The following is a 25,052-nucleotide window of genomic DNA, read 5'->3' on the forward strand; positions in this document are numbered from 1 at the left end:
TAAATTGGTTGGGAGGATGGATTTATACAGCATTAGAACCAGCTATAAGGCCCTGCAAAACAGCAGTGGCAAAGCCAGCTCTAGATTTAGAGAAAACTGGTAAGTGATAATGCTTGGTGAAAGTATGACCTGAACTCCAGGTAGCAGCTTCTAGAATATCCCTGGTAGGAACACCTCTAAGAAAGGATGAAGGAGTAGATGCAGCCCTGGTGGAATGAGATCTGATCCCCTGGGGATAGGTTTTCCATGGTGCTTATAGCAGAAATGAATGCAATGGCTTATCCATTTAGAAATGGTTTGTTTTGAAATAGCCTTTCCCTCTGCCTCTGCAGCAAATGCTACCAGCAGTTCAGATTTTCTTTGAGATTTAGTCCTGTCCAAGTAGAATCTAAGTTGTCTGTGTACATCCAATGAATGCAGAATCTGCTCTCCCTTGTTCTGTGGATTGGGAAAGAAAGTTGGCAAATGAATGGACTGATTAAGAGCCACACTGGATACCACCTTGGGCATGAAGGATGGATTGGTCCTGAGTGACACCCTGTCCGCATGAAAGATGATGAAAGGCTCCACTGCCATAATGACCTGTAATTCAGATATCCTTCTAGCTGAAGTGATTGCTAAAATGAAGGCTGTTTTCCAAGAAAAAAAAATTAAGTCTGCAGTAGCAGCTGGCTCTAAAGGAGGCAGAGTGAGTTTCTCTAATACAAAGTTAAGGTCCCATGCAGGGGATGGTGCTCTCCTGGGTGGTCTCAAGTTTTTGGCCTCTCTGAGGTACTGCTTGAGCAGAGGGTGAGAGAAGAGGGGAGGTTCTGTGTTGTAATGAGCTGAAATGGCCGAGGCATGGATTTTAATGGAGGAAAAAGACAGGCCCTTTTGAAGCATCTCAGTTAAGTATTGATAAATCTGAGATAAACTGGGTGCTGGTGTGCTCATCCCTTGAGATTGATTCCAGGCACAGAATCTTTTCCATTTGTCAGCATAAGATTTTCTAGTGCTAGGTCTTCTCACCTCCAAAATGACATCCATCACAGGTTTGCTGAGGGAAATGCTAAGGGGAAATTTAAATGATTAGCCAAGCTGCAAGATTCAATGTTGGGAGCTGAGGGTGCAGGATTTGGTTCTCCTGCTGAGACAGTAAGGTAGGTGTCTGAGGCAGGTGCCATGGAGAAATTTGTGACACACTGCACAGGAGTGGGTACCAGTGTTGGTGTGGGCAGTCTGGAGCAATCAAAATCATTTTTGGTTTGTCTTGTTTGACTTTTAACAGAACTTTGGAGAGCAGAGGCAGAGGGGGAAAGGCATAGACTGATAGGTTTTCCAGCTGAAGGACAGCACATCCACCTTCCAGGCTTTTTTGTGAGGAGTTCTTGTGCAAAATTTGTTCAACTGGTAGTTCTGGGGTGAGGCAAAAAGATCTATGTCTGGGCTCCCCCATTTGCTTGTCAACATATTGAAAATCTGTGGTTCCAGTTTCCATTCGTGTGGGTCCATGAGATTTCTGCTTAGTTCATCTGCCAGAATATTCAGCTTTCCTGGTAGAAATTGAGCTTGTAGTTGTACTTGGTAGCTCAAGGCCATGTTCCACAATGCCATGGCTAGTCTGCAGAGGGGGTAGGAATGTGTACCCCCCTGTTTGTTTATGTACCACATAACCGTGGTGTTGTCTGTCTTTACCATTAGTTGTCCTGGATTAAGGTAGTCCTTGAAGGATGTCAGAGCATTCTGTACAGCTAGCATTTCTTTTTGATTGATATGTAGATGCATTTGATTTGGGCTCCATTTGCCCTGAAAGCACTTCCCTGCCAGATGAGCCCCCCATGCATAGTCTGATGCGTTTGTAGTTAGGGTTTGGGTGTCAGGGGTGGTGTGAGTGGTAGTCCCTTGTTTTGGTGGAAGGCCTCTGCCCACCATAGGAGCTCCAGGCATAGGCAAGGTATGATAGGAATCATTGTTTCCAGGCCGTGACAATGCTGACTCCATAAACTTTTTAAGTACCACTGAAGTTTTTTCATATGCAGTCTTGCATATGGAATCAGAGGAATGCAGGAGGCCATGAACCCCAAGGCTTGCAGTATTTGTCTTGCAGATAGCAGAGTTTTTGTGGCCACCTGTTTGAAGTAAGTCACCAAATGAATTTGCTTTTCTGGTGTGAGGAAAGCCATCTGGCAGATGTATTCAAGCTCGCACCCAAGAATGTAATTTTTTGAGAGGGTATCAGTTGTGATTTCTTTTCATTTATGGTGTACCCTAGACAAGTTAGAACCCTTTTTACAAACGCCAGATGTTTTAAAAGTATGGCCTGGTTTTCTGCCTGAATTAGACAATCATCCAGGTATGGATATATTTGAATATTTCTTTGCCTGCAAAATGCAATTACTGGAGCCAGGCACTTTGTGAATACCCTGGGCGCAGTAGACAAGCGGCAGCGCAGATAAATGATAATGCAAGTAGCCTGCTTTGAAGTGCAGGTATTTTCTGCAATATTCCCTGATTGGGATATGCAGGTAAGCCTCTCTTAAATCTAGAGTTGCCAACCAGGCATCCTTGCCTAGCATAGGAAGTACCTGTTGAAGAGTCAACGTCTTGAATTTTGGAATGTCCAGAAAGGTGTTTAGAGTAGACAGGTCCAGAATTGGATGCCATGATTTGTCTTTACTGAGCACCAGGAAAAATCTGGAATAGAAACCTTGTCCCTTTTCTCTTCTGGTACTGGTTGAATAGCCCCCATGTTTAGGAGGGAAAGTACTTGATTCTGAGCCTCTGACCACTGATTTGGGGGCAGGTCTGGCCACCCGTTTGGAGTTGGCAACGTGTGGAAATGAAATGTGTATCCCTGGGACACTATATTTAAAACCCATTTGTCCTGGGTTATAAGATGCCAGTTTTTTGCATGAAGAGCCAGTTTTCCCCCCAACGGGGTGGCTGAGAGGTAAATGCTTGGTAATTTTAAAGGAAAGTCATTGAGACCGTTTACCATAGGGTGGTGTCTTGTTATTTCCAGATTTGGAAGTGGAAGCACCCCATTGCTTAGTTCTGAGAGTCCCTTGGGACTGAAACCTGGTTCTGTTGGAGTGTCTGGGTTTGGCTTGAGTGGATCTGGAAGGAGCTGGAAAGGGCCAGTTCTTAGTAGGCCAGTGCCTACTAAATGTTGGAGGTTGCACTTGTAAGACATCTTTCACAGTTTGCATACATTTAGCTTTATCTTCCATCTTTTTTAGAACTTCTTCAGCCTTATTGCCAAACAGATGGTCCTGATGCAAAGGAGCATCCAACAGTTTTGCTTTAACATGATCAGGCAGAGATTGCTCCTTAAGCCAAGCCTGCCTTCTAAGCACAGACCCAGTAACAGTAGCCCTGCAAGAGGCCTCTAAAGAATCAAAACCACATTGCAAAGTATGTTTTCCAACTTGTTCAGCTGAATGCAATAAATCCTGTAAATCTTTATTTAAGCAGTCCCATGATATGCTTTTGATATTTTAGCATTATAAAATTGACCGTTTAAAGCCCTGATTTCCAAGGTTGCAGAAGTATAAACCTTTTTACCCCATCTATCCAGCGCCCTGCAGTCTCTATCAGAAGGGGTAATATTTTTAGCAGTAGAGGCCTTAATGCCCTTGGGCCCTTGAGAAATGGTTTCAGGGTCCGCAACAGGATTTTTGAAAAGGAATTTGTGGGACTCAGGAACCCTGTAGTATCTGTCTGGTTTACTAGGGGCCGGAGGCAGGGAATCAGGGGCCACACTGGATTCTGAAAACACATCATCGACAATGTCTAGTGCAGGAGGTATAGCCAAAGGCCTATGCTGAGGAAGAAGAAGGAAATCCCTAAGCCTCTTTTTGGATTCAGAAAATTCCTGACTTAAGTTTCCCCAAAAGAAAAGTCCTCGGGTGGGGGGGAGCAGAGGGAATGGAATCCTCTGCATCAGAATCCTCATAAGTAGGTATAGATAAATCAAGGTCATTAGAAGAGTCAGAAGAAACAGAGTCCTCTTCAGAAGATTCATAGTCATGCTCAGCCCTAGGCCTCTTAGAAGGGGGGGGGGGTTGACTACCCCTGATTAGAGTAATTAAGTCTTCAGCCATTTTGATAATTTGTTTTTTAGGCATCGGGGCCTAACATGTAGCATGGGCGTTGTTTTTTTAGACATAGATCAAGATTTAGGCCTTAGTATTGAAGGTGGAGTCAGTTTAATATGCAAATATGTAGGCCTGAATACACTCTCAGAAGCTGGTGCCTGCACAGCGGCTCTGGACCCATCCAAGGTAGAGACATCTGCAGGTTCCATAGGTGAAGCATCTCGCGGCATACCGGACTCCAAATGGGTCTCAGTAGAGGCCTGCAAATCTGAAGTAGCGGGTATCAGGGGCTACGAAAGCGCCTCACTGAGTACCAGCGAACTGGTGACTGGCTTAGGAGAAGCGTTGTTGGCAGCTTTGGACCTCAATGGCCTGTCTCTGTCTTTTTCTCTGCATTTTTGTCTGTATTCCGGTAGTCGGATGGCTAACCGACATCATTTCTGGATAATTAAACAGAGAAGCGAAATATTTAGAAGCAAAAATGTACCGACAACTGATAGTGAGCTGATCAAATAAAGCACAAAACTGACAACAAGGTACATCGTGGTCAGGGCCTAGGGAAGGAATACAGTACAAATGAAAATCCTTATGAGGCATTTGCTTCCCACAAGTAATGCAATTATTAACTTTTACTGACATCGGTAAGGAGCAAGAAAAAGTTTCCCCAATGGGGTACTTAGCTTTTAGTTGAAGACTTCGGTTCTGAAACACGAAAATGAAAATTTCAAGAGTCGGCCAACCGGCACTTGCGAACTTCTGCTTTGAGCATTGCACGGTAAGAAAGACTGATGTAATGGCGTCGGCTGCATATTTTATACCCCTGACGACCGGACATCATGGAAGAAGGGACAGCAACCGATGCAGGACCCAAGACTTTGTTAATCAGGCTGACTGAGGGCAACCTGCCAGCAGATTATTCAAATGTAATGACTGCAACAGTGAAACATGAAGAACATCAGATTCTGCAAGAGGAAGCATTTAGACTCCCCAGAGGAGTCAGTGATCTGTGACACAGACCTCGAGTCAGAAAGGTCTCCACGGTCGCCCTCTGAGGATGTCTTCTTTGCAGACATCCTAGAAATACTTAAGCAAAGAGGTGGCTGGAAGCCCAGAAACCCTTCTGATAGGTTCATAGGTTCATAGGTTTATACTAGGCTATCTGCCCCAAGGCATTTATAAGCCTAGCCCAAATTTTTGTGGCTTACACCACCCCTTATATGAAAAAATACTGTGCCCATTAGTTTGTTGTGCCTCTGTCCAGCAGTGACACAGAGATGATTCCCGGGGTAAACCTACGATCTCCCATCCACAGGTCAAGATTTCTCTTGAACAGAGCCAGCGAGGTGCTCTGCCTCACATGGACCAGGACTCTACTCCACAGCATACGGAGTCTCTGAGTGATAAATCTATCCCTCCAGCACGTCCTATTTATATCCGTGCTAAGGTTTAAGTCGCTTGCTCTAGTGGTTTTGGTGGATTTGCATTTTTTGAGGTGGAGCATGTCCATTAATTCCGGGTTGGACATGGCCTTGTATGTCAGGCACATGTCACCTCTGAGCAGATGGTATGCTACTGAATAGAGCTGGAGTTTCTTCAATCTGGCAGCATATGACAGATTTTGGAGTCCCTTTATCCTTTTGGTGAGGAACTTTTGGGGTCTCTCCAATTGCTGCAGATGTTGGGCGAGATACATCCCGAATGGGGCATTGTACTCGATCATTGGTCTGATAAGTGAAGAGTACAGGGGAACAATGACCTCACTAGATCTGGATGTGAATCCCTTCATGATCAGGTGGGCAATGTAGAAGGTCTTTCTAACCACTTTAGCAATGTGAGTGTCAAAAGAAAGGCCACTGTCAACCTGGGTCCCCAGGTCCCTGATAACCTCTTCTGTGCTTAGTGGATTGCCACCTATATGGTAGCTTGGGGTTACCTTGTTTTTCCCGAAGGGTATGACTTTATATTTTTTGGCGTTTAACTTCAGGCCATGGCTCTGGCACCAGCTATCTGTTTCCATGAGTCCCTTCTGAAGGATATCCGTGTCCGATGCACTTTCCACTATGGCGCCCAGTTTGCAGTCATCTGCAAACTTTGTCAGCCAAAGTCCTCCCATGTTGGCCTGTACTTCTGAGAAGTAGATGCCGAACAATAGGGGGCCAAGGACCGAGCCCTGTGGGACACCACTTGTGACCGGCTTGGAGTCTGACATAGCGCCAGCAACTCTAACCCTGTGGGTTCTGTCCTTAAGCCAGTTTGCAACCCATCTTGTGACATATGGGTTTACATTTAAGCTGGTACGTTTTTCTACAATACCCGAGTGGGGTATTGTGTCGAAAGCCGCAAGGTCAAGGTAGGCTGTATGGACTGCCTTTCCCTCATCAATGGCCTTGGTGACTGTTTCGAAGAAGTCGACCAAGTTCAAAAGGCATGATCTTCCCTTGACGAAGCCAAACTGGGTCGGGTCCAATGTCTGCAAGTCCCCTATATCTTTGTTTATGAGCTCCATTATGATCCTCTCAATAGCTTTGCAGACTAGACTTGTTAAGCTTATGGGGCGGTAATTACCAGGGTCCATAGAGGCACCGCCTTTGTGGAGTGGGACCACAGTTGCCATACGCCACTCCTTGGGCACGTATCCTGTGGTAAGGCTGAGATTAAACAGCTGCCTTATGTGCAGGTTTAATTCCTCATTTAGCTCGTGTAGCACACAGCCGGGGACACCATCCGGTCCCATTGATGCTGTGTTTTTAGCTTTAGAGAGAGCAGCTCTCAACTGCGCATTTGAGATGTCTGGGAAGCTACACTCCGCTGGGATAGTTATCTCTCCTTTAGGGGGGGAGAGAGGGGTGAAGTTTGCACTGAACCTGTCTGCCAGTATGTTGGCAATGTCTGTGGGTTCAGTGATTTTTGTATCATTTTGGACTAATTCTGAGCATATCTGGGAGTTTCCACCCAGGTTCCTAACATAGCTGAAAAAGGCCTTATGATTGTCCTTTGAATCCATGGCAATTTTTCTCTCAAAATTGGCCTTAGTTGATTTTATGAGTGCTCATATTTTTTTACTAATAATGATCAGGGGTGACTTCCTTTTATGGATTTTGTTCTATCATGTAATAGCTTTCTCCTCTTATTGTAAAGTTTGTTAATGGCTGGAGTCCACCAGACTGGACGTTTGCCCTTTGTAGAAAGAGTCTTGGTTTTATTTGGGATTGCCTGATCCATGCAGTCCTGGAGGTGTTCATAGAAGGCATTTGTAAGGGCTACCGCAGCTTGGGTTGTGGTTTCCACTGGCTCAGGGGCCTTGAAGGATACCACACCAGTCTTGAGTAGTGTGAAGTTTGCTTTAGAGAAGTTTTTCACTGTGGTCTTTTTTGTTTGGGGTGGGGGCGGGATGTGGATTTCCAGTGAGATTAGTTTATGATCAGATCTTACCAATGAGGGATATACTTCCGGTGTGGAGCATTTTGTCCCCATGTTTGTGATAATGAGATCTAGTATATTTTCCTCTCGTGGAACAGTGACTAGCTGTTCCATGGCATTTGAATTTATGAACTCCAGGAACCGTTGGGCTAGAAAGTTAGGGCTTGAGTAATGTTCCCAGTCTATATTCGGGTAGTTGAAGTCACCCAATATGATGGTGTTTGGAGATACATTTATACCCTCCAGTGTCTTCAGGAAGGCTGTGTGAGGTTCCTGAGTTTGAGAGGGTGGCCTGTAGCATGCTACAATTTGTAGAGCAGTTTTGCCTATGGTTAGTTGCACCTGGATGGTTTCCGAAGCTTCGTGCGTTGCCACCAACCTGGAGTTTTGGGTATGAGGAGTCTGTTTACCTGAAGGCCTTTGGGTCTCACCCTTCAGCCACTTGATTGTCTCTGCCTTTTGATGAACTTATGGATCTAGTTAACAGAAAGGCATGGGAGTCTCCAGACGCAGTGGAACCTGTCCCTTGGAGGCCAAATTACTTCATCACAGCCCCTTCTGATAAAGAATTCCTGACTAAGGGTGTCCCTGTATATGCTGTGGTGGTGGCAGCAGCCACCAAAAAGGAACTTTCTGAAACATCTTCGTCTGTCTGTCCGCCGAACAAGGAGTCTCATACAATGGACAGATATGGGAAGCGCATGTTTTCTTCAGTTACATTTGCACTCAGATCGCTGAATTATCTGACGCATTTTACTAGGCTACAAAGAGATCTCCTGGTGGAACTAGGAGATGCTCTCCAAGGTGCAGTAGCTGCAGGGGTATCAGACAAGATTTCCTCTCAGCTCTCCACCTTAAATTCTGTGGTCAACTCCTCCATGAGGCTCATATCTTATGGAGCGAGGAGAGCAGCAGGTTCAGAAATTTCCCTAAGGAGACATTCCTGGATGCACTTGTGTGACTTTGTGGAACCCTTTAAATCTTCCTTTACTAACACCCCTTTTGATAGTTTGACTTTGTTCGGGCTAAAAGTTAAGGGGACACTAACCAGGTGTGAGCAAGAAGGGAAAACCTTCTATGCCATGGGAGTCCACTTTTCCATACCTTCTAGACCTTATCCAAAAGGCCAGAAGGGAGGAAAGATGTGGTTCTGTAAATCCCACAGAGTTTTTCAGGACACACGTGGTGACTCTTCCTCTAGGGGCAGAGGGGGAAGTATGAATGGAAGACACCATCCACGCAGCAGAGGGGGGGTCTCCAAAATCAGGGCAACAGGGATTCTTTCCACGATAGGCCCTTTCAGCGCACATGAAGGGAGGCCCATCTGTCCATCTCTGGAGGCAATTGGGGGTCAATTATCTTTGTATCCAGAAGCCTGGCTGGAAATAACACAAGACAAGTGGGTACAAAGTATCATATCTAGAGGCTACTCCATACTTTTTTCTCTTCCCATCCCAAACATAAAGAACTCCACAGATGTTCCACTCAGTCAAAGGGATCAAGCAACTCTAGAAATTCAAAAGTTGCTAGACAAAAGAGTCTTAATCAAGATTCTTTTTAGTGCCAAAATGAACAGGGGACTGGAGGCCCATTTTGGATCTCTGCAAATTAAACAAATTAGTAAAGATGGCCTGCACCTGTCACCCCTGGGATTCCAGATACTGGCTAAGGTTCTTGCCGCCCCTATAGTGCCTTTTTTAGGCAAGGTTCAAATGACAAATTCACCACCATAACAGGAACAGGCAAGCAAAAACTGAGGGTGATGCTACTCAATGCTAGAAGTCTAAATCTCAAAATGCACTCGCTCGAGGCACTCCTTAAAATGGAGAACATCGATATCTGTGCAGTGACTGAGACCTGGTTCAAGACTCCAGAGAGCACCTCTGCATTACCAGGCTATAACTCATACCACACTTTTCGGCCATGTAACCTGGATCAGAACACCAAAGGCAGAGGTGTGTCCATATTCATTAAGGATATCCACACCTCCAGGCTAGCTGCTCAGCATAATGCAGCCAAGGTTATCCAAGTGCAACTAACTCTGGGCAAAACTGCAATCCAAATTGTAGCTTGCTACAGATCACCCACCATGCCCCAGGATTCCCACTCCTCTTTTTTTGATGTACTGGAAAATATTAGGGTTCAACCAAACACCCTAATAATGGGCGATTTCAACTACCCCACCATTAACTGGGAAAACTACTCATGTACCAACTCACTTCGCTCAACGCTTTCTGGAATTCATAAACTCCAATGCCCTGGATCAACTTATCCACACCTTCACCAGGGGCAACAATATCCTAGATCAAGTAATTACCAATATGAGTGACCAGTGTTCCACACCTGAAGTCAACGCCTCATTGGTCCGATCTAAGCTAATTACCCTAGATATCCACATCCTGCCTTCTCCCCCCATTAAGGAAACCATGATAAAAAAATTCTCCAAAGCCAACTTCATGCTTCTTAAGACAGAAGTGGTGAACTTCATGACACCCATGCAGATGGACTTAGGCAGTTACGACTACTGAATCCTACACAATTGCACTTAATAAGCACTTACATGAGTGCATGGTTCATGCTATCCCAAACAGAACCAAGACGTTATCCTCCAAAAAAGGAAGCCAATCTGGTGGTCCCCTGCCATAAACAAACTGTACAACAGAAGGAAGAAACTCCTGCAAAAGAGAGTAAAATCCCACAAGTGGAGGAGCTCTCTGGTCAGTCTCAGTAAGAAGCTGCAATCCCTGATAAAATCCTCCAAAGCTAGTTACAAAAACAAAATCACCACTGATTCTAAAGACAACCACAAAGCATTCTATAGCTATGTCAAGAATCTCAATGACAACACTCAGATCTGCTCTGAGTTACAGCACAGTGGCACTAAATATACAGACCCAACTGATATTGCCAACATCCTGGCATATAGGTTCAGTGCTAACTTTACCCCCCCCCTCACCCCCTAAAGAGCCCATCTCTATACTGGAAGAATGCAAAGTTCCTGTAATCATGGCTGCACAGGTAAAAACCACAGTCTCCAAAGCCAAGAACACAGCATCCATGGGACCAGACAACATCCCAGGCTGCGTTCTACATAAACTAAAGAATGAACTGGCACCCCACCTAAGTACCATGTTCAATCATAGCCTCACCTCAGGCTTTGTGGTGCACAGCAACCTATATCCCACTCCACGAGGGGGGGAGCCACCACGGACCGTGGGAACTACCGCCCCATTAGCCTGACGAGCCTGGTCTGCAAGGCCATGGAACGTATCACCATGGAACTTATAAGCAAAGACACTGGTAATCTCCAAACTCTGGATCCCACCCAGTTCGGGTTTGTAAAAGGCAGATCATGTCTCCCAAACCTGATAGACTTCTTTGAAGCAGTCACCAAAGCCATAGACAAGGGTAAGGTGGTTCACACAGCTTATATAGATCTTGCCAAGGCTTTCAACACCATCCCCCACTCTGGAATTATAGATAAACTCACTAAACTAGGTATAAATCCCTATGTCACAAGATGGGTTGCCAACTGGCACACTGACAGAACCCACACTGTGAAAGTAGCAGACTCCAAATCCGACTTCAGAACAGTGACAAGTGGAGTACCACAGGGTTCAGTCCTGGGTCCTCTCCTGTTTAGTATCTACTTCTCTGAAGTACAGGCTAACACAGAATGTCTTTGGCTAATGAAGTTTGCAGATGACTGCAAACTAGGAGCCATAATCGAAACTCCTAACGATGTGGACATCCTACAAAAGGTCCTCACTGAGACAGATGCCTGGTGTCAAAGCCATGGCCTCAAGCTCAATGCCAAAAAGTGCATTGTCATCCCCTTTGGTAAAAACTCTGTACCCATGAACTACAACATAGGCGGTAGTATACTTAACACCGAAAGTGTGATAAGAGACCTTGGGACACAGGTGGACAGTAGTCTCTCCTTTGATAATCACATTGCCACAGTAGTCAGGAAATCGTTCAAGAAAAATCTTGATGATTGGATGGGAAATAGGAAATTCAACCCGGGGATCACCTCTGTGGCTCTGCTCAACAGTGGCACAGGAAAATAATTTTCTTGGGTGGCAAAAGCCAGGGTACCTTTTTGGCTGGACTTGTATAGGCCTCAGGGCCGATAGCCTAGTAACTACCTATGAACCTGACGTTGCCTTCTTGTGAGTAACCTGGAACAGCAACAACAGCTGGAAAAGTGTCATCTATAACTAAGGATTGTCAGACAGGGAATTAGCCACTCAGGCAATACAGACAGAATGATGACAAAAGAAAACACACTATCATTCAGTTACTTGTCTACAGATAACAGTGGACTCAAGTAGAAATACATACAGTTGTAAGATAGAAAGAGAAATAAAACTGCTTAAGAGCATATCATACAGTGCAACCAATAAATCACCAACATGTAGCATGTAGTATGTATAGCAGGAAATGCATGAGAGCAGCACAAAATAAAATATGAAATTAAAGGAATGGATGAGTGTGTCATACCTCTCTACTGTCCAGATTTTTGCAGAATGCTCAAATTTTCATCTGATGTTTCTCGTCTGTTCTTCATAAAATTTGCAGTTTTCCTACAAATCAATGAAGATTAAAGCCACTAAATAATGACATATTTGAGCTCAGACTTCTAATCCTTCAGAAAATGCACGATAACACAACTTGTGTTATTCTAGCAGCTTTCTGAGTTTATATGAGCAATGTAGACTACAAAACAAAAGGAACTGAAGACTATCTACTCATGTTTGCACCCTATATTAGGAGGCATGTGCCTTTTACAGAGCTATTATCAGGTAAGAAAACCATCACACTTGGCTAGTATTCAGAGATCAATTTGAACATGAAAAAAAAGACTGTTTCTACTTCTCTTTGAAACTTGCATCTTTTAGATACTTTCTACAGAAACTAGGGCATTTGTGTCATAAAATCATTGTAGTTAGCTAGCTAGCATTTAGAATTCATCACAAAATAAAATATGAAATGAAATTAACTGAAAACTCTTGTTTACCAATGTTTTAACTTTGCACTGCTCAGATGCTTTCCTGCAGGGTATTAGCAATTCAGATCATAACATTCCTGAAAAGCTAGTTTCTCTATGGATAAAAAGGACAGTTGAAACTAATGAATGACTGAGGGCTGTTGTGAGTACAATTGCAATTTGAGAAGGAATCTGCCTAACACCTCTGAAGGTTCCTGTAAGCACCCTCTCCCAACCCCTGCAGCCAAAGTTGGGACATGTCCAGAAAGCCAGACTGAAAATGTAAACAAAGATCAGAATGAAAACAAAAAATCCCTAGGATTGTCCCTTTAAAGGGACAATCCCAGAGTTTAAAATTCGGGTCCGCTCGAAAAGCACATCAAAGGAATGCCCACTTCATTTCATCATTCTATTCCCACCCACAGTATCAGTTTGCTTGCAGACATCCTGTATATCTTCGGTTCCAATGGTGTTTTGCAGTCTAGTCACAACTCCGCTTTGGCTTTGTGTTCCTACATCGCTGCTATTGCACAATTACCTCCTTGCTGCATAATCTTTGGAATCTTCATTTTTCAGGTAAATTAATTTTGGCTGCTCAAGTTCTTTATTTTTCTCAATGGAAGGGCTCACCGATACTCTGCTGAAGTTGCTATGCTGTGTATGTGTAAATTTTAACATACTTTCTGCAAGATTGCAAGTGCCGATATTTTAGCCGTTTCTCTACTACCTACATTTTTCCGGTTCATCTATTTGCATTCTTTAGGTTTTATTTTTGGAAATCATTTTTATCTGCTTGCCAACTGTTCATCTATGTGCTTTTTTAAGAATTACGTCTGCTTTTAGGAAAATGGGTGAAGATTCTTAATCTGTAGTCCGTAATTACATGCATTTGTGTGTCTAACTTTCCCCTTTAGTAAATGCTTATTTTTGTATTACGGGTATTTTCATCTGAGGACTAAGGTTGTCAGAGTAACATGAAAAAATGCACTTTAAATACGATGCATTGTGAATGTTTGTTTCTTGGTAAAAGAAGTTTGTAGCTATCCTTTATGTGTAGCTGCCGCAAATTATTATCTGTCTTGACTGTTAATACTTCGGAGCTGTTGCTGTTGTTGTTGTTGTGTACTTGGGTTAAAATTTAATATATTGGGTTCCTTTTTTTGATTTATTTAATTCCAACCATATCCCTCTGCCAGCTAAAAGTTCCAACTTTGTCCGGACTTTGCACGAGCCTCAGAGAAGCTTGTTGGTCAGCAGAATCACCTCTGCTCAACACCGACTCTTTCATTTACTGCCTTCTGCTACCAATACTTATATTTTGGTACAATACATAAATGTAATGCTGTAATACCAGGTATATTGTGTTGTAAATTAGTTGCTTACTAACTGCTTTTGCCATTAAAACTTCTTGGTTTACAACGATCGTTCATTGTGTACTGTTGCTATGGTTACCAGAATCAACGATCCTTCTAAAACGGGAAGTTTCACTGGCAGGAACAGTTAATAGCCATTTATTAATGAAACCAAGCGCTTATTAACTGCTTTTGCCATTAAAACTTCTTGTTTTAGGATTATCATTCATTGTGTATTGTTGCTATGCTAACTGGAATCAACGATCGTTCTAAAACTTGAAGTTTTACTGCAAAAAACAGCTAATAGCCATGTATTAATGAAACCTTGTCCACACTGATTCTGACATTAGTATACATTAAAAGTGTTAGATTATGTATATGGACGTCTGTTGTAAGGAAAAAAATAATCAATATATTTTGGGAACTTCTTTGCAGATTTATTTGTAACACACTGCATAATTATTAGTTTTACAAGTGCAGTATTACATTGTTGGAAGTATGGATTGTTTTGTTTGCGCGTACACATATATATTACTACTGCCTAGCATAATTACAATGCCCAGCAGGCAGGACACCCATCTATTTTTTATTTTCTTTTTGTGTTCTTAACTTCTTATAACACTTTAAACTGTGCAGGTAAAATACGGACTAGTGAAAACATCATTGCAGAGAAAATACTTAATTATCAACAACACTCCTAACATTTCACATAATAATTAAATATAACATTAAAAACATAATCGAAAGTAAAAGGAAGAAGTCTTTTAATAAAGTTTCACCACTCGTTTATTTATTTAATGTCTATAAACAATCAAGAGTCTTTCATTTGAAATACTTAAATGTAACAGCTTGTCCTGTGACAAAAATAACTATTTCAGCAGCATAAAACAGCAGACAAAGGAACAATGATAGGAGAGCTAAACGCAATAATGACTCGCTGAGATCATTACCGGAGGAAAGGTGTGGACCGCTTATTTATGGTTGTGTAATCCGATATTCACCCTCTTAGCTCCAGAAATCTAGACAAAAACTAAAATAATGGGGGACAAAGGCAAGGCCGGCCATGAGTGCATGTTGTTCCAGACAGCTGAGTCAATTTGCTGATACATTTTTGACTCAGTTATGATAACTGACATGACAACACGAAAGCTACAAGATTTATTTTCGTTTTTTTTTTTTTAATTGAACTGGAGCTGCTGATGACTTGCATATGCCTCGTAATGTTACACGATTAATTTCCTGGAACCTTATTGCGACCAAAAATAATCCTTAGTTTTAATATTTAGACTTGACCGTGTAATATACTTCTCGACCTCATATCGTAAGAAATATGGACAAAGCATAAAATAGTATGTGTGTTGGAGGGGGAGTTGCAAGGGCCCAAATGATGTAGGGACAGGTTTTAATTGCTCTTCATACCTCTCAGTGCAAGAAATCTGGACAAAGACAGAAAAAATGGGGGATACAAAGGCTCAAAAATATGGATAGATTTTGAACATTGCTCCTATAAAGTTAGAATGTTGCTAGAATGACCGATTTTTCATTATTATGTACATACTGTTCAACAGTCCGTTTTTTTTTTCGCAGAATGCCCAGATTTTTGCCTTATAGTTTGAGTCTGTTCTCTCAAGATTTTTTTTTTTGGCAAATTACTGACGAGTGAAGTCAGTAAATAATGATACACATTTGAGTTTCAGAATTCAAATTCTACCGGAAATGCATGCTGTCACAAATCTTGGTATTTTTAACACATTTTTTTAAGTTTATAGGAGTAATCTTTAAAATCTGTCTTTATTTTTGGACATTTGACTCCCTATTATTTTAGGCTTTGTCCATACTTCTCTTGCTAAGAGATTGTGAAGTATGATTATAATTTTTCTGAGGGATATGAAGTCTGAAACTCAAATATTTTCACTATTTATAGTTTCATAGGTTCATAGTTTCATACTACGCTATCTGCCCTGGGGCAATTATAAGCCTAGCCCGATTCTGTATGGCTTATGCCACCCCTTGATTTGAGTATACTGTGCCCTTTTTAAGGTTTAGTTTACTGTGCCTATGTCTAATAGTGACACGGGAGTATTCCCTGGGACAAACCTACGATCCCCCATCCACTTATCGAGATTCTTCTTGAAGAGATTCAGTGAGGTGCTCTGCCTCACATGAACTGGAATTCTATTCCAGAGCGAAGGGAGCCCCTGGGTTATGAACCTGTCCCTCCAGCAAGTTCTATTTATTTCTGTGCTGAGGTTCAAGTCCCTCGAGCGTGTTGCTCTAAGGGATTTAGATTTACTGAGGTGGATCATGTCCATTAATTCTGGATTTGACATAGCTTTGTATGTCAGGCATAGATCGCCTCGAAGTAGGCGTTATGCAACTGAGTAGAGCTGGAGTTTTTTTAACCAAGCAGCATATGGCATCTGTTTGAGACCCTTGATCCTCTTGGTGAGATACTTTTGGGATCTTTCTAATTGCTGCAGGTGTCTGGTAAGGTACATCCCAAAAGGGGCATTGTATTCTATGATGGGCCTGATGAGGGATGAATAAAGGGGCACGATTACCTCTCTTGATCTAGATGTGAAACCCTTCGTGATGAGGTGGGCTATGTAGAAGGTCTTTCTAACCACTTTGGCAATGTGGTTTTCAAAGGAGAGATTGCTATCAACTTGGGTCCCCAGGTCCCTAATAACTTTCTCTGTACTTAATGGGTTTCCGCCTATGTGGTAATTTGTGGGCACATTGTTTTTGCCAAAGGGTATGACTATACATTTTTTGGCATTTAGCTTTAAACCATGGCACTGGCACCAGTTATCTGTCTCTGTGAGACCTTTTTGAAGGATGTTTGTGTCAGCTGGAGAGTTGATTATGGCGCCCGGTTTGCAGTCGTCTGCGAACTTGGTGAGCCATAGTCCTCCCATGTTTGCCTGTACCTCGGAAAAGTATATACCGAACAAGAGTTAGTGTTATTTAGTGACTTCACTCCTCACTGGTTTGACAGAAAATCACAAAGGTGAGGAACAGAACAAAAATATATTTACTAAGATATGTACTAAATGTCTTTATTAATGTACAGTGTAAAATGTCTTATATGTGGCGCTTTTCTCCCTGGGACTCCACTGAAGATGGGTACTTCTGGCCAAGCTGGACCATCCCAGTAAGCAAATGCAAATACATAAATAAATACTAGGCAAACATCTGAACATTCTGTAAAAATCTGGGCAGTTGAGAAGCATATTGCCCTTATTAAATTGCAATGCTGCTAGAATAAAGTATTTGTTAGCATGCATTTTCTAAAAGATATGAAGTCTGAAAGTCAAATATATGTCATTATTTAGTGACTTCATTTCTAATCAATTTGCCAGAAAACCAAAAAATGTTGTGAGGAAGCGATGAACATATGAGGCAAAAATATGGCCATTCTGCGAAAATATGGACAGTTGAGAGGTATGCAGGGTATACAGACTGGATATTAGCATACTTCTTAACTGTACCTGTTCATAGGTTCATAGTTATGTACTAGGCTAATGGCCCTGGAACCTTTACAAGCCTAGCCCATAGAAGTGCTCTGGCATCTTATGTCATTATAAAGGATATTACTCATTTTGATTATTAGGAAGTCCACGTTCTTTGCAGTGCCACATAAGAAAATATCTTACTTTGACACACTTTAATTCGTAACTCTTGTTTTAATTAATATGCATGGTAAATAATACTGAATCATATTAGTTCATTTAAAATAAATTATAAAGTAGCTCATTTTAACAATCCCTGCAAACTTCCTAGTTGAAGTCTGTAGGAAGATGTTAAAAGTGTTACACATTTTGCCCACTGGTTCCACATATTACAGCTAGTGATCCACATTTTGGAGACTGAAGGTTTCCTGCTATGGTTATTGTTTCTGTTTGTGTTCTGAAGACCTCCTTAGGTCAATTAGAAGATGCACTTTCCTTCAGAAAAATAAAAACAACTGTGATCAGAATATATAGCATTGTGTTCCTTTTGGCATTTCAGTATATGGTATCTGACAATACAAAATGTACCACTTGGTAGACTGCAGGACCTTTAGAGATAGGCTGCACTGGTCCCTGGATAGGTGTCACTGGTACACTATAGTATGATAAGGGTGATTTGTATCATAAAGAAGAGACCACTAAAGTTGGTTGGCAGAAGTTAATAATATGTTCTATATAAAAGTAAAATATAAACTTACTGATTACTTTGATTTTTTGATGAGGCTGACAGGTAAGAGAGTAACTTATGGATGGCCAAAGACTGAACTCAAAAGCATCATTTGCCTGAAGTTTAACCTGCTGATGATCTGAAATATATGACTTTCAGACTTCATATCCTTCAGAAATGCACGTTAACATAAATCCTGTTGTTCTAGCAACTTTAAGTTAAAAAAGTGTAATATTTAAAATCTATCCCTATTTTATGGTCATTGCATCCACATCATGTCCAGAGTTCTTGCAGTAAGGTTGAGAGGTATGCATACCTCTCAACTATCCAGATTTTTGCCTCATATTTTTGGCCTATTCCTCCTAAAATTTGTGTTTTTCAGGCAAATCACTGAAGATTTAAATAACTAAATGTCATACATTTGAGTTTCAGCCTTCATTTCTTTCAGAAAATGGATGGTGGGTTGTAATGACAGATGTTTGAGGAGCCTTTTATGGTTAAATATTCTGAAATGGGTAGTTTTATCATTATTGGTTCATACATTTTGTTTCATTGCTTACTGGAAAAATGTTCAAAACTACAAATTTATAACATACTCTAACAAGTGTAAATGTTTCTATGTGCAACTAGCTGTTTTTTGTTTATCAAATGGCACATTGTGTTGTAAAATCTGAAAGCAGTGTTAGCATAATTGTCTTTAGTGCAGAAGGCTGTGGATTCTACACCCACACCATGTAGATGGAGTGCTGGTATTGCAGTGCCCATATGATTATTGATTATTTGGTGCATTATAAGGGGTGCTAGGGGTTCTACACTCCTGAATATGTCCTTTGTATGAGCTACCTGTGTTTGTGCTATTTTATTTAAATATCTGTAATGACTGTAGAAGCAAATAAGAGAATAGTATGCTTGGTAACTGGTGAGAAATAACCAAATAATGGAACACTGGAATGGCTGAGGAGGAGGGTGCTGCTGGGGGGAGTGGTTTGCTGTAGGAGCAGCTGCTCTGGGGGGGCAGTCTATTACCCTGTCTAGGGCTCTATTTGACCGTGATCTGGCTCTGGTATTTAAAGTAGAAAATATTATGCAGAAGTAGTTGTAGATAAAGATACCTTGGGATGTAGCTGTTCTTCCTATGCATTTAAATAATTTAAGGAAATGACTGGATTGGCTTTCTTGGGGAGTGACCCTGTAGGTGTGGCTCAAATAGGGGTGTTTCATGACTGTGGTGTGGGTGGGGCTTAAGGGGCGCCTGAGCACTACTTTGCCTAGGGTGCCATTTCGGCTAAGGCCGGCCCTGGTTTGAATGACATAGTGTGCCTTGAATAAAATTATTTTTTCTTTGTAGATTGAGAAAGCACCCCTCCATGGACAGCTAATACTATGTAAATGTTAAAAAAAAGACAACATAAAAAGCAATTACTTCATACCTCACAAGTATCCCTCATGATGAGGAACGTACCTCATTTGGGGGTCTTAAAAAGATCATGTTCCTCAAAGTGCCTTGAAGTTCCACATTGAAAGACTGTATCATATTCAGTGTTATGAATTTTTTTTAATTCAAATCCATGCTAAATAGAAATTATTTATATAGATTCATTAAAAATATTTTCTTTATAAGTAAATCCGGCATATTTTAACCATATGTTGGCATGGTAGAAGTTGTTATTAAGCTATAAGTATGTGCTCCACATTCGGAACATTTGTTCCACATTCTGAGGGCTAGTGTTCCTCACTTTGGAGATGGAAGGATGAGAACTATGAATTGCTGGCATTCCCGGTTTGCATATGGCCATTACCAGCCTATGCCTGTCCTCCTTTGGCAGATCATGTCAAACCCATGCTTGCATTGGAGGGCTGGACCTAGGAATATTATTGCACATGTACAGTAAATACATGATCACAGTTTTATATATATATCTTTTTTTTGATTGAGGCTTATGCTTCATAGCTGAGGATTCGCTGTGTATGCACATGTTTATATTTTAAAGAACATTTGCCTGGCACTACTTGTCGAGTAGTTTACTGAGTGGAGAGAAGGGTCTCTGCTATTCGAGGAGGGGGCTACATTTGTCATGTGGCCAAGGTAAACTTGCTATAGCTGATAGAGTCAGTTATATTCGCTCCTGGTCATTCTATTCTGTGTTTTAATTTTTGTTCTACATTTTGTTTTCTACATTTTTGACACTCGTCTGAATGTTTATTTTTTTTTCTAGTTATTGATAGGTACTACTATGATAAGTTAATTCCTGACATGACTAGCAAGTGGAAAGGTGCATCAGTTTATTAACTCTCCAGTTCTCTAGTAGTCGTCCAATAGGTGGTTTGGGAAAACATTGTGATTTAATGGTGAAGTTCTTTTTTCAGAACAAAAATGGTCCTAATGCACTTGGGTTTAACAGTTTGTGGTTTTTATTTTTTCCTGTGACTTCACCATGAGTACATGATTAACTTTTGTTTTGTCTTTCCGACCATGATCTTGACAAGCCCATGCTTTGGGTGAATTATATTATGTGCTGGACCATGTATGTGGGATTAGCCTAGTATTCTGGAGTGATCAGTGTGCAGTTTATCAATCTTTTGGCAGTTATGAGTTTGATTCACTCCTCATTTCTTATGCTTTTGTAGTTTGGCATTTATTGGAAATAAATCCATTGATACAGGACTCTTTCTTAACCACTTTCTACAATGGCTCAGAGTTGCAAACTGCAGCACACTGTGGGAGGTTATTATTGAATGATACCTGCTAGCAGACAATTTCATCAATGTGCCATGGTTTTCATACAGCTCTGTAGTGTTAACACGTAATAAGATGGTATGCACGAGTGGCTGATTTTTGAAGGCAATTGTGTGATTTCCTGAGTGAAGGGGTCATTATATAACCACAAGTTTGCTTTTAGGCTTTGGTGTGACAACCTTTATTAGGGAATTTATAGCATATTTGTCACAGACACTACAGCTGTTTCTGCATATTCCCGTTTCATACAAAAAGGGTGGCCTAATGGTTAAGGTGTTTGCCTTACAAACACAAGGTGCAGGGTTTGAGTCTCACAAGGGATAATTGGCTAAGCTTAAAATGGTTCGCAAGGGCAGTTAGCTTAGTACTAACCTATGAAAAAGTCAACATGGTGTTTAAATTGTTTTTTTTTATGTAATAGCTTTTCCTACCCCAAAAGATTGTGTTACAAGAGCATAGTTAGCCACTGCTGTAATTAAGTATGTGGAATAATGTGTATTAGGGGAGCAAAGTTATCGTTCCTAAATTTTTAATTTTGATTGAAAAGGACAAAATCTACATGCATGAGCAAGAGTAAACCTGTCTGGTGGAAATCTGCAATAACTAAACTATATAGCAAAAATAAAATGCTGTCCAGTACCGAGAATGAGCAGGTGCCCAATTGTAAGCAAGCTCTCCTTAGCCTGAACAAGTAAATAAGAACTCTAGTTACCTCTGCTAAAACACAAACTTCATGTACTAATTGACCAAATCTACTAGAAACAATCCTCAAACAAGCAAAGTGTACAGTCTCAAAGCAATCAACAAGATCTGTTCAGAACTTTTGCCCAAAGCAGAAGACATCCACTAATCCTGTGGATAAAGTCAATCCACTAGTTGGCAGATTCAGCCAAAACTTCGCCCCTCTGTTCACCCCATCATAAAAAATAGGCATCACCAGTACATGACCCTACCCCTTTTCTCTATGGAACAGGTCAACCTTGCCCTCTCAAAGCCAAAAAATTCAGCCTAGGTATATCAGATAAACTCTATCAACTAGGCACCAGTCCAGATGTTACCAGATGTTATAGCTATCTATGCAGTGGATATAAAAAGTGTACACACCCCTGTAAAAATGCCATTTTTTGTAATAGAAAAGAATTACACCACAATAAATAATTTAAAAAATGCTTCCACCCTTAATATGATCAATAGCCACTACAACTAAATTAAAGAACAACAAAATCTGTTGGTGTAAAAAACAAAACTTACAATAAGGTGTTTGCATAACTCTCCACACCCTGAAAGTAATACTCATTACAGCATTTGTTAATCTTGCATAGCAGTCTATCAGCATCACTTATCTTGACATGGCAGTATTTGCACACTCTTCTTTGCAAAAGCACTCCCGATCTGTCAGATTGCCAGGACATCTCTTGTGCACAACCCTCTTCAGGTCACCCCACATATTTTATTTGTGATTTAGGTCTGGGCTCTGGCTGTTCCATTCCAATACCTTATAATTTTTTTCCAGGTGAAGCCATTTTTTGATGATTTGGATGTATGCTTGGAGTCATTACAGTGATCAAAGGTGAAAGTCCTCTTCGTCTTCAGCTTTCTAGCAAAAAATTGAAGGTTTTGGGCCAAAAGTGACTGTTGTTTGTAACTGTTCATAATTCACTCAACCTTGATTAAATCCACAATTCCAGCCAAAGACAAACAACCCCAAAGCATTATACTACCACCACCATTCTTCACCTGGGGTATGTTGTTCTTGTGGTGATGCTAAGTCTTTTCATATTTTTATTTTTTGTCACCAGACGTTCCAATTTTCAGTTATGGCCAAAAATTTCAACCTTGGTCTCATCCAACCATAACTCATTTTTTAGCATGCTTTTGGTAGAGTTGGTCTATTGTTTTGCAAACTTTCATTGTGCCTGGGTCTTTTTCTTGTTAAAAAAAAAAAATTCTGCCTTGCAACCGTACCCATTTGTCATGACACATGGAGAATACGGGAGATTTGTTGTCACATGTAGTACACAACCATTTCTTGACATAAATTCCTGCAGCTCCTTCAGTGTTGCATGTACATCTGTTGGCTGCATCCCTGACCAATTGTCTTTTCATTCATTATGAATGGACGTGCAGTTCTTTGCAACATTACAGTTATCCAATACTTTCTCCAACTTTTTGATGACTGGCTTCACTATGTTCTATGGTATATCCAATGGTCTGCACCTTTTTTTCTACCCTTCTCATGAGTGACACCTTTCAACAATGAGATCCCTTGGATGCTTTCTAAGTTCTCTCTGAACCATGGCTTTTGCAATGGCAGAAACTGAGTAAATGTCAGTAAAATCTGACTATAACAGATGAACTTGAGTGGAGGTTAATCACAGTGTTGTTGATGGCAGGTGAGTAGCCAAGACTGCATGTTGTAATGAAATAAAAATGATGTCCTTCAAGGATGCATCTGCAGTCATAACATATGGGTTGTCCTGCCTCAGGCAGCCCTTCGGTCGGCCGGATTCCAAAGTCTGGGTCTGGCCTCAGCTGATGTCTCACTTTCCCCGACGTCAGAGCGTCTGGGGTATAAAAGCATCAGCTGACGCCATTTTCCTCAGTCTTTCTTGCCGTGTGGTGCCCAAAGCAGAAGCTGTTCACAAGTGCAGGTCGGTCAGATCCAGTGATTTCAGCTACCGAAGACTTCGAAAAAAGCTAAGTACCCCGTTGGGGACTCTTTCTTGCCTCGGCCGATGTCAGACAAAGTAAATAATTGTTTCACTTGTGGGAAACAAATACCTCATAAGGATTTCCATTCTTACTGCCTTCCTTGCTTAGGCCCAGACCACGACGTATCCGCCTGTTTAGCCTGTGCCTCCTTCAACCGACGAACTCTTAGACGTCGGTCGGAGTTTTCAGAGGAATTTTTTTGAGCCACTTTTGCTTATAAAATGCCGTCGGAGACTCCGACTTCGCATATGGTCAAAAAACGCAAGGAAAAGGACTGACACTCGCGGCCCGCGGTTTCGACTGAAACCATGGCTAGGCCTACTGCGAGTGTCTCGGTTTCGGTCGAAACCGAGTCCTCGGCGATTCCTTCTTCTGAAACCATACTTCCGACCACCGAGGCCCGAGAGGCCCCGGCTGAGTCGGTGTCAGAACTACCTACTGAAGCTAGTGTTCAGGAATTGTCTGACACCATACCTTTGGACATTTTTACCCCTGCACGTGGGGCAGCTAGGCCCCCAGCTTCTATGTTCATTAAGGCCTTTTCTAGTGCTAAAGCTGCCAAACTTTCAAAAGCTTTGCCTGCCAAATCTACACCCCAGAGGCCTTCCTCTAGTTCACAGATCCTCAGCCTTGCTGAGGACCTTATCTCCTTAATTAGGGGTTCACAACCTCACCCAGACAGGGCCTCTCAACCTCCTCCAGACAAAAGGCCCAGGACTGACCCCTCTGAACCACACTCCTCAGATGATTCCACAGATGGATCTGAGTTGTCAGACCACCAGGAAGGGGCTTACTCGCCTTATGAGGATTCAGATGCAGAGGAATCTATCCCTTCGGCCTCCCCTCCTGAAGAGTTTTCCTTTGGGGAGACTTTACACTTCACGAGAGAGCACTTTCAATGGCAAGGTCAGGATTTCTCTGATTCTAGAAAAAGATTAAGGACCTTTTTGCATTTGCCTCAGCATAGGCCCTTAGCTATACCTCCTGTTCTAAATGTAATTGATGATGTGTACAATGATGTCAGTACAGCCCCTGATACTCTTCCTCTGGCCCCTGCCAAACCTGACAGATATTACAGGGTCCCGGATTCTCATTTCCATCTGTATAAAGCCCATTCTGCAGACCCAGAAACTATTTCTCAGGGCCCTAAAGGGGTTGCAGCCGCTACTGCCAAAAATCCCCTACCCTCTGAAAGAGAGTCTAGAGCTTTAGAGAGATGGGGAAAGAAGGTGTATACATCTGCAACTCTTTCTGTCAGGGCATTAAACTGTCAATTCCATATGATACAGTACCAAGTGTATTTGTTAGATGAACTGAATAAGAAACTTTCTTCTCCTGAACCCCTAGACCGTAAATCCCTTCAGGATTTGGTACATAACTCACAACAGGTTAGTAATCATTTCTTAAAATGTGGCTATGATGCACTGGAGGCTTCATTTAGATCAGCTATGACTGGGGCAGTTATTCGTAGGCATACCTGGCTGAAGGAGCAATCTTTGCCAGACCATGTCAAAGCTAAACTCCTCGATGCTCCAATGGAGAAACAAAATTTATTTGGCTCCCCTGCACAGGAGATTCTAAAAAAG

This window comes from Protopterus annectens, chromosome 3.part1, assembly GCF_019279795.1.
Source record: "Protopterus annectens isolate FY-2018-M chromosome 3.part1, PAN1.0, whole genome shotgun sequence".
Classification (NCBI taxonomy): Eukaryota; Metazoa; Chordata; order Ceratodontiformes; family Protopteridae; genus Protopterus; species Protopterus annectens.